Here is a 20,551-nt window from a genome sequence, read left to right as displayed (position 1 = left end):
GTGTTTTGCATGTGCCATTTGATCCTGGGGTTGCTGTGAATCTCGGCGGCTGGGGGGGGTGGTGGGGGGTGTCCACGGGAGGGAGGTTGGCGGGGGGGGGGTGCGCCATGAATTGGGGGAGGGGGGGTCGCGGGGTGGGTTCTGCGAATTGCGGGATGGGGGGTGCACAGGGGTGACGTGCATCGTGGGAGGGGGGCGTGAATCGCGGGAGGGGGGGTGCGCGGGGGGTCCGCGATTTGGGGGAGGGGGGGCACGGGGCGCTATGAATCAACCTAGTTGGTTATATATTCCTGTAGAAGGATGGTAGGATGTTGCGGTCATTCAGAATGCATTTACATAAACAGTAATAGTAGCAGTAAAAGATCTGACTTAAAGCACCTACAGTAAAACAGAACAGGTGTTATATTATTATTATTATTATAATTTTATTTATAAGGCGCCACAAGTGTTTCGCAGCGCCGTACAATACAGGGAGACAAAGCTTGGCATAACATTGAATAAATAACAAGAATACAGTACAAATAAAGAGCACCACAGTTCAATACACATTACAGCTTGGATATAAGTAGTGAGGACTCAATCAACATACAACTAGAGGCTAGATGCCAATGATGGAGATGAGTATGCGGACGAAGATGGTCACTGAGTGTTGGAGTATAGGAGAGCTGTGAGTGACATGTTGATAATGCAGAGATTTGATTGATAAGATTAGATATGATTGATAACCCAAACCTGTATATATTTACTTTATTATCTTTAAATATAACGGCAACGCTGAAATGATTACACACCCACACAACCTTGTTATAAAATGTATGACAATGCTTTACTTAAAGAATAGCTTCATTACAGGTATTTGCAAATGCAGACTAACACAAGAAACATAAAATTGATTAGCTAATACTTAAACAGTAATTCTAAATCAAATCAAAATGGACACCTTTCAAGGACAGTGATCAGCCATGATTAAACCTCATTCATAGTTACCTCCAGCCCCCCGTGCTTGCTGGTTCTTCCTCAACTGCCTTCCTCCTCCTTCTCTAACTCTGATATTTAAACCTTAATCACATTAATTAATTAATTACTCATAAGCATTGAGTCTTATTGGCAAGCTCTGCTTTCAATCATGATGTCATAATTAACCCAACACCCAACTTCAGTGGCCTTGTGGGTCTACGCATGTGTGGCCTTGTTCCCATATAGTTGATGTTTGTGGAGTCTAGGTGTCTGTCCTTGCTCCATTATACTGACAACATCACATTCTTAAGCTTCTACAACCAAAAACAATTCTCTATAAGAAATCACTTTTACAGCACTGTTCTGAATGATCAGCCATTTTATAATGTTATTATGCAAGTCATGCCTATCATATGTAGGGAAGACCTCCAGACAGCTGAAGGCTCGCACTGCCGAACATATTTACAATATTCGTAAAAAGTTACAAACTCACACGGTATCAGAACATTTCCGTGTGTTTCACAACGCAGATGAATGTCAAGTCACGACTTTTTGTGCCATTGAGCAGATTCTTCCAAAGAGTCGTACCAGCGATGTTGCCAGACGCCTCTCTAGAACTGAGATGCGCTGGATACATCGTTTGGGGACTTTGGTCCCTAAGGGACTTAACACAGAATTTGAGTTAAAGCCCTTTCTGAGTTAAAACGATCTTATAGGCTGTATACTCATTTCTTGGTTCTCCATTTCTATACGCCTCTAGTGGTCACCCTTAAATTGAGGACTGTGGTGGTGGTTAATTATTTTTATTATGAGATTTTAATTACTATATATTTTTTCATTTTAGTGTTGACCTACGTTGTTTCTATGTAAACAGCCTCCGCCTTCCCTGCTGAGCAGCTAATATATGGCTTATACCATATTTGCAGTGGAACAGAAGCGATATAACGCTGAAACGCACGGCCATCTTTGTTTTTATCTAGGATATCCCCGTGTCTGGGAGAAGCGCTGACGCGCTTCCCGTCGTTGGAACGCAAGTGGCTCTATATACTTCCGGCGGATGACCTGTAGTGTCACACAGCGGGAGAAGCGCTTCTGGCACGTGGAACGCACGTCACCTTGCATTTCCTGTTAAATGAACCGCATCGCCATACTGCTGGGCACGGAGGCCGGATGCTGGAGGCCGATTAGCGGCCAATAGTGTGCATGTTAATTTGATTGATAGGGGTATATATACGCCCCATTGTAGACTGTTTAGTCACGCTTCTGAAGAAGGAAGAACTTTTCCGAAAACGCGTTTAAGCGTGTATTTTTAAACTGTGTGTGTCGACCTGTGGAAGCAGCGGCTGAGCAGAGGAGTATCCTGGACTGAGCCCCCCTTGCCCCCGGATCAAGGGACCCAGACTGAAGGACGCCCCCCGATGACATCACATGCTTGCTGCTTTTGCCTGGGACACTGTGTTTATGCTCTTAAACAAGTCACTTTATTGTAAGTGCATTTGCTTTATTAAATTCTTTTTATCATATTGACCTGCACCATGTCGTTCTCTATCATGTCTCCCCTGTATATGTAAATAGGGGAGAACTTGGAATACCTTTGGAACACTGCATACCTGTCGACCCTGCTAAAAATCGACTTGGTTGTATATCAAATTGTTTATGTACAAGGTTTATCTACACCTTGCTTTGCATGGTTTACACTGAGCGCTGTACTTTCCCATTCACAATCCTGTTGTCTGCTAAGTCATGCCTAACAAAATGGCTGCTGCTTCTAACAAACGCCTGCTGCTTAGCGCAAAGGGTAGGCCTCATACGCCGTGGCTAGTACCTTGTGCAACAAGCTAACGCCACCTGCAGCAATAAATAACAATATTTGAGAATACAGAGTATAACAAAAGTTTAGAATTATTGATGCGTTATTTCTGTTTTAACAGTCCATCCTCTGAACTTTGAAATCTCCAAAGAAAGTTCATATCTCTTGCAAAACGCATCATTTGTTTTTCTCTTAATACATCGGAAAACCTTCTTGAAGCATTTCACTAGTATACAGAAAAATCAATAATATTATCTTGGCAAAAACATTAAACTTCTTAAAGCATATATAACATTGACTTATGCGAACCTGTTATTGTGGTTCAACCAAATAAACCAACTGTAGGGAATCACATCACTCACACCTGTTCAATAAACTAAAGAAATTTTTTCAACCCAAATAATTTAATTCAATTTTCCTTTTAACGTCACCATCAGTTTAGTATTTGTGATGCTTGTACCATATTTTAATTATATTCACAAATTCAAATACAATTTTATAAACTTGGGATAATGTAAATAAGTGTGTTTCTTTAATATACCATGTGTTACTTTCAAATCTTCATGTTGAATCACCACTGTATTAATTAGTAAAAGTACAATTTATTACAATAGATCTTGTTTGTAACCATTTAGAAACCTTAAGTTTGTAAATATAATATAATCCTTGTGGTAATGTCCATATCTTAAGAGACAGTATGTTTGAGAAAACATCATAAGAAACAATTCAATGAGTACCCTTTTTTTATCAAGATTTTCCACTAGCTCACCCAACTCTGTCACATAACTTCATGTTTTGTTGTACTCCAAAATATCTCCTGTTATTACACTCTTTACCAATTTTAAACCTAGGGAGAGTCAGTAACCTTATAAGATTCACTTGTGTAAATCCTACATAGAAAATGAAGTGTTGTTTGATTTGACTGCAAATATAAGTAGCCATTAACCCAACATTACCGGAGTGATACCGTAGATGACAATCTAACCAACAATCAGTTTACCTTATTGTTCTTTTTATCAGCTCATGATGAGCGTCTTAAAGAAGAAATGTCAGTTTGCATATAGATATTATGTTTGCACCATTGTTACCATCCTTACTTAGAATGCCTCTTCTTTACTGATACCTTACTAGATGTATTCTATCAATGGTTCTGGTGTGGATGTTCTTAGTTACTTTTATGTTATTACTCATATATTTATTTTACACCTTCTAATTAGTTTAACATATTGGCTATCAGTTTTTTATTACCATCCTCTGATGCATACCGAAACCTGGGAGCATCAGTAGTATGATGTATATGTGTGTCTGTTATGATTATTACTATACTTGTGGGATTAAAATTAAAAGCAGAAGTAGAATACACCACCATGACTCTAGTAATACCTCTTTGATAACTATACACACTGTCCTTGCCAGCAACCAATCCCTGGTAACCCTCATTCACTATAAAAAGATGAAAACTTAAAAAAAAAAAATGACTTCTTCAGTTAGTGAGTGTATGGGAAACTTGGTCACTCATGGGGATCATTGTTTTACACCTTGTCCACAACCCGCAGGGACACCACTAAGGGTATCCCCCGATTCCGTGGACCTCTTCTTGCCCACAACCCGCAGGGACACCACTAAGGATACCCCCCGATTCCGTGGACCTTGTCTTGGTCTTTGGGGGGCCCTGGACAGGCCTATCATCAAATAAGTTTATTAAATTAGAATCAAAGTCACAATATTTATCTGCATCAGTATCTTTTTCCTTCAACTGATATCACCACCAGGTCGGAAACCTTCTTGCAGTGAGACGCATTAATTCAATTGGTTTGTTTCACAGGGATGGGTCTTGCCTTTGATCTACGAGACATTTAATTGTAAGAATTTTCTCACCATTGCATAGTCTCCAGGCTGGACCTTATAACAACATCCCTTCATAAGCTTGTTTGCTTTTCTGGTAAAGTATTTAGATGATGTGAGAATTAGAGTGACAAGTCTGCTGCTGGATGTTGAATAGGGATTGATGGTCTCCCAAAAAAATGTATATATCAATTAAAATAATGATCTTATAAGGGGACAGGTTCAGTGGCTGCTGAGGAGTAGTGTGAATGTCATACAAAACCGAAGACAAAACTTCAAGTCAACTCATGGTAATTTCCACACCCACCCTAAATTATGTGTTCTCAATATGCATTTGTTAACATGTTCAATTTTGACTAAAACCTTTTAGTGAATGGTGAGTGCAACCAACCTTCAATAACCATACATTGATTTATTCCTTAGAATACCTTTCCTGTCAAATACCTCTATAGTTTTTTTTTTAATACCATATACCTTATGGGATAACATATCTGAACACAAATTTCTCAAAACATTTCTTTGCTGTAAAGGATGCTGTACATGGGACAGCTGGGATGTTCCTTATAATCAAGATAACATATCAGATACCATTTAAATATAATGACAATTTTAAATGCATGTAAATTCCCAAAAAAATAATTTTAACCTTAGGAATGGACCAGTGGTAGGAGAAATGTTTGATGGTTCTATAGGAATAATTTTCCTGAGTTCATTCTTCTGCAGATGCGTTTGGGCCTCTGCATAAGATGAAATCAACATACATGCCCTCTCTCTCCTTACATGGGTCATCCCATGGGCAGCTTCCGCATATGCCAGGAGGAGGGGTTTTGAGAGCTACTGGTCTGCCCCCACCATCTTTACATAGGCCATTAGCCTTTTAACTGCATCCATTCATCATCCATTGGCACATTCCTTTTAAATACACAACTCTTGATGTTTTATAAGATTCTGCTGGTCAATTGTAAAAACATTAAATTGTATAGTGGTGTGATTCACAACAGTGGCCATCTTATTTTTGTTACCAAGTGCAACAAGATCACTTTATAACATGTGAGCTTGACACTTAACAACTACTGCCTTTGCAGGGAGTTGCACAGCCTCAATGAGCTCCTTTACTTGCTGTGATATTAGCGTATTATATCATAGCAAATTCACGATGGAAAATGAGGATCTCTAAATCCAATACTACCGCATATCCCGTATATGGCCATCCTGTGTCTCCTTGTTGGTGACAACTACAATCTTTGTAGATGGTAGTGGCGTGTCAGAGATATCAGGTCTAATTGGAGAAATTTTGCTTTAAATATTCCTCACAATCATGTTCTAAATCCTGCCTCTCATCCATCCTCTGGGACTCCCGGGTCCCACCAGGTAGCAGAGTAGCAGGATTTAGCGTACCACACCTGACAATAGTAAGGTCATGTGGAGCTGGGAGAAAAGTTCCCAACGAGAGAACCATGCACTGGAAATGTGTCTTGTCCGTGAAGAGTTCAGTAGAAAAGATGTAGCATTAGAGACACATAGTGTGCGGTGTTCTGTAATTTCTATACAAAGGCTGCAGCAGCCGCCACAGTCCTTAAACATGTTGGTAAAGCAGATGCCACTCGGTCAAATGTGCAACTGTAGCACCTGATGGGTCTATGTGAACCCCCATGTATATGTGTTCAAACTCCCAAGGCCGCTGCTTGTTGTTCATTACAGTAAAGACAGGTATATGATAAATCTGATATATCCAGTGCTGTGGTTTCTGTCAGTGCGTGTATCAGAGCCTCAAATGAAGCAATGATGTCAGTATATTGTACTTTGTCAGCTCTGTGTCAGTTAGATTTAGTAGTAGTAATAGAAAAGGTGTCAGTAAGAGAATCCTGTAAAGAATTTAAACACATCATTATATCATAAACATATTGAATCAGCATTGTGGTAGCAATCATGCAACTCATTGTGGGACATAGTGGGGCTGTCCATAAAACTTTGGCTTAATTAAGTCCACGTATATTGGACTGTGCTGTAAATAAATGTAGTAAGTCCTGACTATCTGCTTTAAGAACTATGCAGATCATAAATCAATGATTAGATGACTGTAATAATCACAGTGGGCAGATAACCTGCAATAACAGAGTGTTGCAAATACTATGGGTATTAAATAGTATGCGTTGTTGTAAAATCTGGAAAAAAAACTATTTCTTGTGGTCCATAGATGTTTAGAAACTTGTGACATGATTAGTAATGAAAAACTCATCAAAATACTCTAACCCCGTGAGGGTCCTCATATCGGTTAGTGCCTTCTGACAGCAGTCTCTCATGGATTCCTGTTAATAATACACAATTTCTTCCAAACCACTCTGAGAAAAAAATAATCATTAAATCATTACAAATATTTGAGAGAATATCATGATTAGTCGTGCAGCAAATGCGATTTACTAGTAGCAGAACCCAGTAGTGCTGCACCTAATTGTGACCTCCATTCCTTATTTGTGGGCTCATATGCATGACCAATGGATCTAGTAAAGTGGCAACATGCAATCAGATAAATCAGTAAGCATAAAAATGCAACTCAATATGCATCTTATAATAATCCCTATAAAATCTGTATTTATCTGTGATAAATCTGTATTTTTCAATAAGGGCTTTGATAAATCTGATAGTAATAATAATAATAATTTTTTTTAAAACACTTGCTTTTTCTGTGCAAAATGAAATGCATCAATTTGTAAATTAATCTTTTCTCTGGAATAGTCACACCTCTATTGGCTGGGATTTTTATTTAAATAAAACAAGCAAAAGCAATAGCATTATTAAGCTCAGACATCATATTAGCATTTGTCATTTGGAAAAAAAAAATGGCAGTTTTTAAACAGATGTTGACAAAACAACATTATCACATGAGGGAAGCAGAGGGGAGGGGGCTGGAGGTCATCCTTGGGTATGGCTGATCACTGTCCCATACAGAACATTGCAATAACTTTAATCTATTCATTGTGCTTTTTCAAAAGGGTAAACAATATCTTCAATTCTAAAATCTTTCATGTCCTTGTTATGGAAAACAGTTCTGTGACACTCCTTGGATATTTCACATTATTTAGGAATAAAACTTTACTCTCTTATCAATCTCATTAACCATTTCCTGCCTTTAATCTCCTACAGAGTTATTTCTGATGTTACTCTCACCTCATCACTGAAAAAAACTTATTCCCTTCTGCTTTTTCAAAAATAAACAAAAAATTTCAAAGTTATTCTTTTTTTTCCCCATTTTTTCTTTTTCTCCCTAAGGCTCTAAAAGACATATCACCTCTCCTCACTTCTCACTGAACAGAATTAACCCCTCAGTGGGACAGTACAATCTTTCCAAACATATGTGGGTTAGTGGGATATACTATCTCAATTCTTGAAGCTTTCACCACCTGTCACCAGACCATTGCGCGTTCACTCATCAAATAATCATTATCTCACAGGTGCATCATCATCGCCAATTCCAACTAACTATGACCAGCATAGTATTTTCTATACCTTCTCACTTGCTCACACTAGTCACATACTCAGAGTACTTTCTGTGATCCCATACAAATGCTTAAAACGGTGTTACCTCTTTCAAAGACAAAAATGTAAATAAAATAAATGAAAAATGTCCCCAAAAAACCGAACCTTGCGTTATATGTCACCCAAATGTTATCATACCTACGCTGCGTTATATGTCACCCAAATGTTATCATACCTACGCATCCCACGTGTCCCACCCCCACCCTGTCTTCTTTTATTATTTTTCCCCATATATTCTACCTTGTACGTAGGTGGCAGATACCCCCTGTGAATCTCGCTACCGGTCAGCACTCTTCACAGGAAAAAATCAACTCATCAAATCAGAAAAAAATTATATGCAATATGTCATTCTTTGTTACCATATCTGCACATTGTCTAAGTGATCATTACACGATTAGATCACTATCTCCCCTGGTTATCTAGCTAACTGTGGCCACAGTATTAACCCCTTAAGATACTCTATCAATTTAGTACCCTCCCCCTTTCAAAACAAACAAAATTAAATTAACACAAATCAAAAACAAAACAAAAATTGGCTTAAAGAAAACCCCACAGCCTTGAGTCAGTTATCATTGATTACCTTCCATTCATAAGAATAAAAATAAACCCAGGATTTATCTGCGCATTACTCAAGGTATATCTGATTCAATATATGTATCCAGATTAAGCAAATAGGCAACAGAAATTGCACACAGAAAACATGGTCTAATATATCAATATGAACCTTTAAGAATAGATGTTATATTGGACTTATATCTCATCGATATATATATATCACTTTTCTTATTCAAAATGTATTACTCATTAACTGAAAAAAACATTGAATTCACATGATCATTTCCTGTTTCTTCACCTAACATGGACAACTCCTTATCTCGCATTACATCAACTGAATCCATCACTTTAGAGTTTCCAACTCACAGCTGCTTTGTTTAATAAACCAAAAAAAATTAAATCAAAAACCCATAGCAGAAAAACATCAGTCCTACATTACGGACTTCATCTCCGCAAGACAGGAGACCAAAAAAACTTTACAATGAGATAAACTCAATCTTTCTTTGTTATAAACAATATTCCAATTAACTTTATTTATTCTGGTGGTAAAAATGAACTGTTACTTGGCTTACAATATTAGCGTCTACTCCTTTAAACTCTGTATTTTAACTGACCTCTGTCTATGGATATAAAGAAACTATCTCAAATTGTTATTGTAATCCGACTGCTTGCTAGCTCTAACAATGCAACGTATATTTAATTATTTATTAACATTTTCTTATATAAACCATATACAGTAGACAATCCGGGGGTTTCCAAACAATACAGATTATGGATAAATCATGCATTCCATTTCTTCCACATGTTGCTGGCCAGACAACCAGAAAGAAATGTAAATGCACAATCTCCTATTTCTAATCACCAAATTATAAGCACGGGAAAACCTACAACAAATATATGCAACTTCTTTAAAATTTATAGATTGGACAAACAAAGAAACTCTAATTATCAAAACAACCGCTACAGATTAGTTACTTCAGCAATATCCTCAGCAGACAATATACACCAAACAATCCAACCGCGGTCAAAAAATAAAAACAAACAAAAAAAATACTGTCATTTAAAGAATATTTTTTTTTTTTAAAAAGTAGAAAATGTATTGCCAGCATAACCTTTATACCAATATGCTTGCTATAGTCTGCATGCTTTGCAAATAAACTAAAGAAATACTCCTCCTGACCCAAGCAATGTTGTTTACAACTTCTTGCCAAGTTTCTCGCAGCTCTCCTTATCTATTCTCTGACACAGAGAAGAAATGGGCAATGCGGGGGGGTCTAGTAAGCTGACAGTCTGCAAAATGCAGCGTTGTCTTTCCATGCCTTAAATTACGATCTATTTGTCTTATAATTAAAGAGCGAATTTGCTGAATTTGCCAAGTAATATGGATTACACACACTAACAGATGTTGAGAAAGATAAGGGTACAAAAAAATGCACCGACTTTACAATTTTTTTCTACACATTTTTTTTTTTTTTTTTTTTTAAATAGCTAATTTTTTTTTTTTTTTCAAACTTTGATTTTCTCAACTGATAAAATGTGAAAACCAACATCATTGAATCTCGCTGGGGCCTCCAACTGATAAACCAGATATTTATCTGATAAGCTTAGATATGATAAATAACCCAAACCAAATTTATTTACTTTATTACCTTTAAATATAACGGCAACGCTGAAATGATTGCACACCCACACAACCTTGTTATAAAAGGTAAGACAATGCTTTACTTAAAGAATAGCTTCATTACAGGTATTTGCAAATGCAGACTAACACAAGAAACATAAAACTGACTAGCTAATACTTAAACAGTAATTCTAAATCAAATCAAAATGGACACCTTTCAAGGACAGTGATCAGCCATGATTAAACCTCCTTCATAATTACCTCCAGCCCCCCCGTGCTTGCTGGTTCTTCCTCAACTGCCTTTTTTCCTCCCTCTATCACTCTGATATTTAAACCTTTATCACATTAATTAATTACTCATAAGCATTGAGTCTTATTGGCAAGCTCTGCTTTCAATCATGATGTCATAATTAACCCAACACCCAACTTCAGTGGCCTTGTGGGTCTACGCATGTGTGGCCTTGTTCCCATCTTATTCAGTTTGTGGAGACTAGCTTCCTGTCCTTGCTACATTATACTGTCAACATCACATTCTTAAGCTTCTAAAACCAAAAACAATATTCTATAAGAAATCACTTTTACAGCTCTGTTCTGAATGATCAGCCATTTTATAATATTTATGCAAGTCATGGTTCAACAAAATGGCTGCTGCTTCTAACATATTATAACTGTTTAGCGCAAAGGGAAGGCCTCATACGCAGTGAATAGTACATTGTGCAACAAGCTAAAGTCATCTGCAGCAATAATAACAATATTTGAGAAAACAGAGTATAACAAAAGTATATAATTATTGATGCGTTATTTCAGTTTTAACAATGCGAAGGGAACCTCCAATTCTGATTAGTACGTCTAAATTTAGGGGGTTCAAAACTAATTAAAACCAGTCCATGGTCAGATAGGACCGGTGTGAGAATTTTTGCCATTTTTACGTATGGAAAAAGGGGTTCCGCTACAAATATAAAGTCTATTCTAGACCAGGTTTTATGAGTAAGTGACATACACGAATATTCCCTCTCAGTTGGATGCAATGAGCGCCATGTATCTACTACATTCAAAGATTTTACAAAATATGGTATACCAATTTTTGGGAGATTTATCAGCTTTTTAGGTGGAGGCGTCCTATCCAAAAGTGGAGAAGCTAGCTGGTTGAAATCTCCACATATAATTAAAGTAGTTGGGTCCATTGTGTGTAGGATAGCTAATAGGTCCATGAAAATTTTTTTGTTGTACTGGGCGGGGGCATAAATATTACATATATGAAATATATTTCCTTCCAGTTCTATTTTATTTATTATAAAGCGTCCATCTTTGTCTGGAATAGACGTTTCTACTTGCACCCCTAAAGTTCGCTTTGCTTATGTAACAACTCCTCTAGATTTCGTATTATAATATAACCCTAGAACTACCCAATTCAACATCTGGAGTTTTTTAACTTCATCTGCTAACAAATGCGTCTCCTGCAAACATATTATATCCACACCTTGTTTATTTAAGTAAGTCAGTAACTTACGTCTTTTTACTGGTGTATGTATGCCTCGAATATTCAACCATCCAATGTTAACTGACATTTGGCCCCAATACAAAGTATGTCACTGTCTTGCAAGCAAGAGGTAAGAGGGAAAGACACATTAGGGAAAACTTACAACATGAAAAGACACGGACAAATACATCTACACATCTAAACATCCTAAATAAACTAAATGCAGCCAACCTGTGACCTAAACCTCAGCTAGGACTTCCGTTTATTTTTATGATGCAATCTACCAGTTGCCCCACAAAAGTACAAATGAGTAAACAAGATTATATATATATATATATATATATATATCCTTTTCTTCCTCAAAGGGGAAGTAAAAAGATATATATATTACTAAGTATACGCGAAGAAATACAAATAAAAATAAAAATGAAAAGAAATAGAAAAAATAAGAAGAAAAAACAAAAGAATTAACGGCTAGGCCTAGCCGCCTCCCAGCCCTGGGTTACAATTACTTAAGATTATCATCAAAACCTCTGACGACATATTTCCTAATTTACCACCGCTCTAAATAACCTAGCTCACACCATCCATCTAGTGCAAGGCAAAAAACTCAGATGAAATTGGTATTCTACTATTAAATACCCTAAGATGATCCCGCTGAACAGTCCAACTTAGTCCTCATTGCTCCTTTCAAAAGTAACTGCTCAACCTGGTTTCTTTGTAGGTGGATCCGAGATGTCCTCTTGGCGATCAATTAAACGATGTTTCACAAGGAATAATTTAGCAGAATCTGCATCAGTAAAATCTTGGTGCCCATTATCAGTCATGATCCTAAGTTTTGCTGGGAAGAGCATGTAAAAGTGACAGTTAGACTTTATCATAGCTGAGCATAGCGGAGTAAATGCTCTCCTGGCTTTGGTCACATCACTAGTAAAGTCTTGAAAGATCCTGATAACATGGCCCTCCCAGTTCACAGGATTTATCTTTCTGGAGGCAGCCCATATTGTTTGCTTATGCACATAGTTTAGGATCCTTAAAATTACCACTCTCGGTCTCGCAGGTGTTAACGTACTAATTGCTCCCATTCTATGGATCCTTTCCACTATCACTTCGGCTGTAATTGCCTCAAGTTGGAGTAGCTTTAATATAGTAGTGCGGAAGAAGGCTTCTAGCTGCGGGCCTTTTACACTTTCAGGAATACCAGTGATACGGATGTTATTCCGTCTTGTTCTGTTTTCTAACGACTCCAATCTTTCCCCCATCTGTTTATTTTCTGATGTGAGTGTCTTTACAGAATTCTTTAGCCCTTGAATATCGTCCATATTTACCCCTATTTGCTCCTCAGCTTCAGTCAGCGTGGCAGATAAGCGGTTAATCTGCTCTGATATATCTGACACGGCTTGTTGTAATAGCGGAGCCATGGACGCCTGTATTACAGAGACTAAGTCCCCTTGGCTAAAAGCACTGGTCCCCGTAATGCCCGCAATGTCTGGGGTACCTGGGTGTTTGATTGAAGTCTCCGTTATAGGCTTTTTCGATACAGGAGTCCCCTGGGCGTTGTCTCCAGCCGCCGCCATATTCTGCTCAACGCGTCTTTTATCCTGGCGTTGTGGCTGTGGAGCGGGGGTCTGCTTCCCTGGGTTCTGCGGCTCTAAGAAGCGGTCCATAGTTGCCTCCGGTCCCCGTGGAGAACGGGAGCGAGTTCTGGGCTTGGTCGTCAGGGTTGAATCGGGTCTGGGCTTGGTTGACGGCGGAGCGCTGAGGAGATGCTGCTCACTCCTCCATGCCGCAACCGGAAGTCCGAGGCTTCCTATCTTGTTGTAAGTGCATTATTTGGTCTTACATTGACTACCTTCTGTAACTCTGCTTTATACTCAATAAAAATTGATTGCATAAAAAAAAGGCAAATGCTGAAATAATTCCACACCAACACAAACTTGTAAAAAAATGAATGACAATGCTTTACTTGGAAGGTATCTTGATTACAGGTATTTGCAAATGCAGATTAACACAATAAACATATAATTGATTGGCTTATACTTATACAATAATTCTAGATCAAATCAAGATGGAAACCTATCAAGGGCAGTGATCAGCCATTAAACCTCAATCATAGTTACCTCCAGCCCCCGTGCTGGCCTGTTCTTCCTCAACTGCCTGCTCCTTCCTTCTCTAACTCTGATATTTATACTTTACTTACTTAATTAATTATTCATAAGCCTTGAGTCTTATTGGCCAGCTTTGCTTTCAATCATACTGTCATAATTCACCCATCACCCATCTTCTTTGTTACTAGGGAAAGATTCGGTGGATTTGTGGCCCTGTTATCGGGTAGTTCCCATGTTGGTGACAAGAACGTGAAGACTAGCTGTCTGTCCTCACTCTCTGTACTGTCAACATTGCATTCTTAAACTTATAAAATCAAAACAATTTTCTACAAGAAATCACTTTTCCAGCACTGTCCTAAATCTTCAGCCATTTTGTAATGTTTTTATGCAAGTCATAGTTGACAAAAATGGTTGCTGCTTCTGGCAAACACCTGCTGCTTAGCGCAAAGGGTATTTATTTATAGTTTCTTATATAGCGCAGCATATTACGTTGCGCTTTACAATTGGAAACAACAGTGATTACACAAGCTGGGTAGAAACAAAACCAACAATGATAGGAGGGCCCTACTTGCTAGATTACAATCTATAGGGATAATAGGAGGAATACATATGGACAGAATTCCATAGCATGGCAGTCCCACCAGATTACAGGACAGTCCTGATGTGATGTAATTAGATATGATTGCTACGGGAGGTTGTGTGGGGGTTCCGGAATATGATAGGCTTGCCTGAAGAGGGGAGTTTTCAGGGAACGCTTGAAAGATCGGAGGCTAGTGGAGAGTCTTAACGTGTGTGGAAGGGCATTCCATATGGTGGGTGCTGGCTGACAAAAATCCTGCAAGTGTAAGTGGGAGCGAGTACTGAGTGTGGATGAGAGACGCAGATCTTGTGCAGAGCGGAGAGGTCGGGTGGGGATATATTTTGAGATAAGCGAAGAGATATAAATCGGTGTAGTATTGGCTTTAGGTAGGCCTCATACCCCGTGGCTAGTACCTTGTGCAACAAGCTAAGGCCATCTGCAGCAATAACAACAGTATTTAAGAAAAACATAGTGTAATAAAAGCATAGGAATACTGATGCGTTGATTTCTGTTTTAACACTACATACATTATCAGTACATACATAGCAGTATCACATTAATTCCTACAGTAGGAGCACATCTCATCTATCTTGCTTAGGCCATGGCTCAGGATGGCTAGCCATGGCTATCCTATTGTTCTCAGCTGCAATACAATACATAGAATAGAGTAGAAGATTAGCGGAGTAATCCAATTTCTCACTTAATCCTATTATAGAGAAAGATGGCAGTGGCTCCCACTGTATATCAGATTGCTGGGACTAAGGGGACCAAGTATTATAATTTAGTACCAGCTCCCAAAGGGCAATGATCTGCTGTATATAGTATCTCCGGGTAACCACAATCACTCTGACACATCATACAATAGGGCCCGGAGTATAAAAAGGGAAACTATGCAATTCTTTACTAATTACTGAATACAGATGGTTATATTTTAGGATTTAATGAAGTACAATATATTGTGCAAAACCTATTAAAGGATGGTTCTAGTACAACAAAGGGACTTTTGTAAGAACCGTTCGAATCCCTTTCTCTTTTCCCCTTTTCTCTTTCGTCCATCCTGGTGACACAGCTTGACCTTGGGATGTAGAAGATTACGCAGGAGCAAGGCACCTATGCTCACTTCTTTTAAGAGAAGGCTCCTCCCTTCTGCATCCCATAGTTCCTCAGTTCAATGTCTAATGCACACTTAATATGCACAATCAACATAACCAAAAACATGACAATACATGAATGGTATAACTTACTGAGCGTAAGGGAGGGATCGCTGTGTCACCAGGATGGACTGAGAGACATCCCTTTTTATCTTTCGTCCATCCTGGTGACACAGCTTGACCTTGGGACGTTCAAGAGCCGGTCCTTTGGGAGGGTACGCTCAGGCTTACAGTTCTCATCACTGCTTGCCCAAATGAAGCATCCACTGACGCGAACTCATGGAACCTATAAAATTTGGTAAAGGTGTGAACTGAGGACCAGGTGACAGCCCTGCACAACTGTTCCGCCGTAGCCCCATGAGGAACAGCCCAAGATGAAGCAACCGACCTGGTGGTATGGGCATTTATCCTTGAAGGAATAGGTCTACCTACCTTGGTGTAGGCAAAGGCAATGACTGACCTTAACCATCTGTCAGTGATCTGCGTAGAAGCAGGCCACCATCTCATTTGCACATCATATAGAACCAAAAGCATATCAGTTTTGCGGATATCCTTACTCTTTCCATGTATATTCGCAAGGCGCGAACAACGTCCAATTTTTTTTTAACTTGTCCCTATTTTTTGTCCCTTCAGGAAGGGAAAACACCGGGAGCACAATTCTCCTGGTTTAAATGAAAAGAAGACACTACTTTTGGTAGGAACTTAGGTACTGTTCGAAGCACAGCCCTGTCTTCATGAAAAATCAAGAATGGAGACTTGCACGATAAGGCCCCAAATTCTGAAACTCGCCTAGCCGAAGCTATAGCCAACAAAAAGGTAAGCTTCCAAGATATAAATATAAGATCAGCCGACCTTAAAGGCTCAAAAGAAGGCTTTTGTAACACTGACAAAACCAACGACAGGTCCCAAGGCGCCACCGGCTGCTATATGGGGTTTTAGTCTCATGACTCCCTGTAAAAAGGTCTCAACTTCCGGTAACAGGTGTAACCTTTTCTTAAAGACTGCACACTAAGCCCTGCAGAAAATCCATCCTGGAGAAATTCTAACAGCCTAGACACCTTGCACCTAGAGGTGTGTACCCTTTGACGCTCTCACCTCCCGTTATAGATTTTCCAGACACGATGATAATTTGCAGCTGAAACAGGCTTGCAAGCTCTGAGCATGGTCTGAATAACTGCTTCCGAAAACCCCTTCTTCCTTAGTATGGAGGTTTCAAAAGCCAAGCAGTCAAATTTAGACGAGCTAGGTCCAGGTGCAGAATGGTCCTTTTTTTAAGAGTTACAGAGAAAGAAAGATCTGTCTCTGTAGTGGTGCACCAAGAAATAATTTGGAGACTTAACATATACCTTGTATTAGGTTAATTAAAAAAGGCTCTGCGAGATATGACAAACTACATCACACATGTAACATGGACAGTGAAACAAGTGCAAATTAGGGCTCATGCGGCGTCCCTTAGCTTTACTTCCTAATTGGTTAATTCAATTGTGATTTCTGCATCTCTCTCCCACAGTGCCGGCGGTTTGGCCTGTGCTCTTACTTGGGGGACGCTATAGACACAATTTTTATGAATAAATTTATTCATTCAATATTTTCTTGTCTGTTATGGTGGCTTGTGTTCACTAACAACCTGTCAAATATATCCCAGTTCTCAGTAATGTTCATATATTTCCTGTCTCATGTCCGTACAAACAACAGGCTTAAATAAATTCTTTACTCCTCATGAAACTGTGTCACGTTGTGTCATTTATTGCAAGAGAGAGAGGCTAGTATCATACATTGTTGCAATATAGGTTGCAATCCTAGTGATCTCACTGTGTAGCGTATAGGTCTTAATGACAGACCCACTCAGTGATTGGTGGGTGTATTTGTCACTGTGGTAGCCGGCAGATATCGCCTGGTGTGTATTGCAAAGGTTCAGGGCAACCTGAAGAAGAACTGCGAACAGGAGATCCTCCGCCTTCCGAAGGGTGTTCCAAACTGCCTGGAGCTTCAAGATATTGATCGGTAACCCTGATTCTTCCTGGGACCACAGGCCCTGCAACCTTTGGTGCTGAACTACTACCCCCCAGCCCCTGAGGCTGGCTTCGATTGTGACAACCAACCATTCCTGGGAGCTGAGTGTACGTCCCAGCTGCAGCAACTCCAGATCTGTCCACCAAGCCAAGAACTCCCTCGTCTCTAGAGACAATGACAGACTTTTCTTTTACATGGTCTTTGGATTTCCCGACCAACAAGAGAGAATGTTCCACTGAAAAGTTCTGGAGTGAAACCTTGCAAACTGCAGGGTCTCGAAGGTTTCCACCATCTTGCCTAACAGTTTCACTTCCTGCCAAACTGTTGGCTTTGGAGATTGCAGTATCATCAGGACCAATTGACGAATATCTGCTGCTTTGGATTCCGGCAGAATCCCCGAATGTAGGTGCATGTTCAAAATCAGCCCCAGAAACTGAAGTCTCTGTGTCGGTGTCAGATGAGACTTTGGGAGATTTAACAACCACCCAGGGTCTTGGAAGAAACGTGTTGCAATGGAAAGATCTTCCTGTAACTTCTCCGCCAACTCTGGCTTGAAAAGGAGATCGTCCAGGTACAGGATAATTACTATCCCTTTTTTCCTTAGGGCTGCTGCCATGACAGACATCACTTTTGTGAATGGACAGAACCCAAGGGTCCGTGGTGGACATGTTCCAATGGTCTTGAAACTTCAGGAGGTGACCCCCCACTCTGGACACAGAATAGGGGGTCTCCGCCCCGTCATGTGGAGGATTTATCCTCGCTCTTGGACGTGTGCTTTTTCAGAAAGGCCCCAAAACGAGATCTGGGTGCCTTTCCCTTACCGGCTGGACACTTTCCTTTTCCTGCCTGTACTCTGTTAGACACAACCCCTTGAAAGGAGGAGCGAAAGGATGGCTTAAAAGCTCCGAATTTGGATACAGAATGTTTGGATGTGGTAGGGAGGAAAGTGCTCTCCCCCCCCCCCCCCCCCCCATGGCTTGCTTTATAATGGACTCCAATTCTGTCCCAAAAAGCTGCTCACCTTTAAAAGCTAAGAGACTCTTTAGATTCACTGTCCGCTTCCCAGGCTTTAAGCCAGAGAGCTCTCCTTGCAGTCACAGATATGGCTGACACTTTTGACGCCATCTTTGCGCCTTCTTCCCTAGCCTCACATACATACTCCGCCGCACACCTAAGCTTTTCGGCCAGTGTGAAGGCCTCAGAATCAGGCTGTAGCTGGTTTCTGAAAGCCTCAGCCCACTTAAACCTAGCCTTGGAGACCAAAGCCGAGGCAATAATAGGGCGTAGGGTATATATAGCCCACCGCTTAAATAACCTCCTTAAGACATCCTTCAAGTTTCTTATCTAATGAGTCTTTAAATGCCGCACCCCCCTGAATCGGTAAGGCCGTGGCTTTAGAAAACCTGGCCACTGGTACGTCCACTAAAGGGATTCTTTCCCAAATCTGTACATGTTCCTCTGGCATTGGTTTACTGTTTGCAAACCTCTTTGGCATGAGAAGCTTCTGGTCAGGTGCTTTCCATGCCTCTCCTAGAAGAAAAACCAAACCCTCGTCTGAGGGAAAGGTCACCGCATCTCTGCGGACCTTCTTAAAAACACAATGCGCAGGTACTTTATCTTCCTCAGACAGGTTTAAAGTCTGCTTAACTGCAAGAATTAAATCTTCAACACCTGGGACAGAGGATCCAACATCCTCTTTTTGGTCCCAAAAGACATCTTCTGCACATACACCCTCTTCATCACCTCATCAGAATCTACATTCAACAGGGGAGGTGTAGATAAGGGATGTCTAGTAGAAGAAACTTCAATAAGCTGTTCCATAAACACATTAATTTCATGAACACCTCGAGCAGTGTCCTGCATGACCTGCAACAATGCTGGGTCCCCCTGAGATGGGGTAATGGAGCCCAGAGATGGTTGAGAGGGGGAAAAGAGACCAGGAGATTTGACCATGTAGATGACATGGTCTGTCTTTTTCAAGCCTTAATCAAAGCATTCATAGACCTCCCCAGAGCAGCCACCCACGCAGGTTCAGGCTGCTCTGACCTCTGGGCTTGAGCCCCACTGGGCACAAATTCACATGAGGGGCACAAATCCCCCTGATCCATCTGTTCACTAGATAATTTTTCACCACAAAATCTGCAGTTAGTTAACATGGCCTGCGCTCCCTCCCACGGAGCAGCAACACTACACCCTTCCGTCATGAAATAACCACAGTGCACAATGTCAGGCAAATGCACAAAGCAATGTAGCAGTGTACTTAGCGGTCTGTCTGCTGCTCAATGATCCTCAGCGATCCGCGGGGAAATCGCTGCCCAGGAGAAAAACTTTTCACTCTGCACTGTAAAAGGATCCTTGTTTCAGCTCCAGCATGGAGAGAAAAGGGCGCCAGTACACAGAGCAGGAAGAGACCAAGTCTCTGCTTCAGCGGGGAAGGAAGCCTATTGGCACCTTTTCCCCCTTCAGCCGCTCCCATGTGTGTTTCTCCTCACCTCCAGTGCCTGCCCTCCTTCTGGGATCACTTGGAAGCGTCCTGTGCTGGGCTTCACCTCCATCATGGATTTCCGCCCCGAAGCCCCTGCAAGATGGCGGCCGCCATTGTGTGGGGTCCCTCCCCCACGATCCCCCTCTAGCAGGAAGCCGGTTCAGGACACCTCTTCTGTAAGCAAGAGGTTAAGCGCTCTGCAGAGGGAACAGACTCCACACAATCTGTACACAGAGAGCGGACAGGATGCGCTTCTATCAGCCTGCGCTCTCAGTGTGTGTGAACTTCTGCTAGAAGTAACACACTGGCAAAGCCTATCTAACTAGTGTAAAATTAGGTACCTATGTATTATCTGGGCTCCCGTTTTTCTTATGAGACCGCGTCCCCTCGCGGGGCTCGCTGCGCTTAC

The 20,551-nt window shown here is 40.5% G+C and overlaps 3 protein-coding genes across 7 annotated transcripts in view; 2 read left to right on the top strand and 1 right to left on the bottom strand.

Moving 5' to 3' along the window:
* Positions 1-20,551, top strand: part of LOC146010130 (uncharacterized) — a 424,288-nt gene that overhangs the window by 256,101 nt on the left and 147,636 nt on the right. The window lies entirely within an intron of this gene.
* The window catches only part of LOC146010169 (uncharacterized), a 263,545-nt gene that overhangs the window by 210,559 nt on the left and 32,435 nt on the right, over positions 1-20,551 (bottom strand). The gene's annotated exons all lie outside the window — the stretch shown is intronic.
* LOC146010153 (uncharacterized) overlaps positions 1-20,551 on the top strand; it is a 360,112-nt gene that overhangs the window by 330,858 nt on the left and 8,703 nt on the right. The gene's annotated exons all lie outside the window — the stretch shown is intronic.

Source organism: Crinia signifera, chromosome 6, assembly GCF_055691185.1.
Source record: "Crinia signifera chromosome 6, ASM5569118v1, whole genome shotgun sequence".
NCBI lineage: Eukaryota > Metazoa > Chordata > Amphibia > Anura > Myobatrachidae > Crinia > Crinia signifera.
Note: the sequence above shows the minus strand (reverse complement) of the source record. Positions and strands in the feature narration are given on the sequence as shown.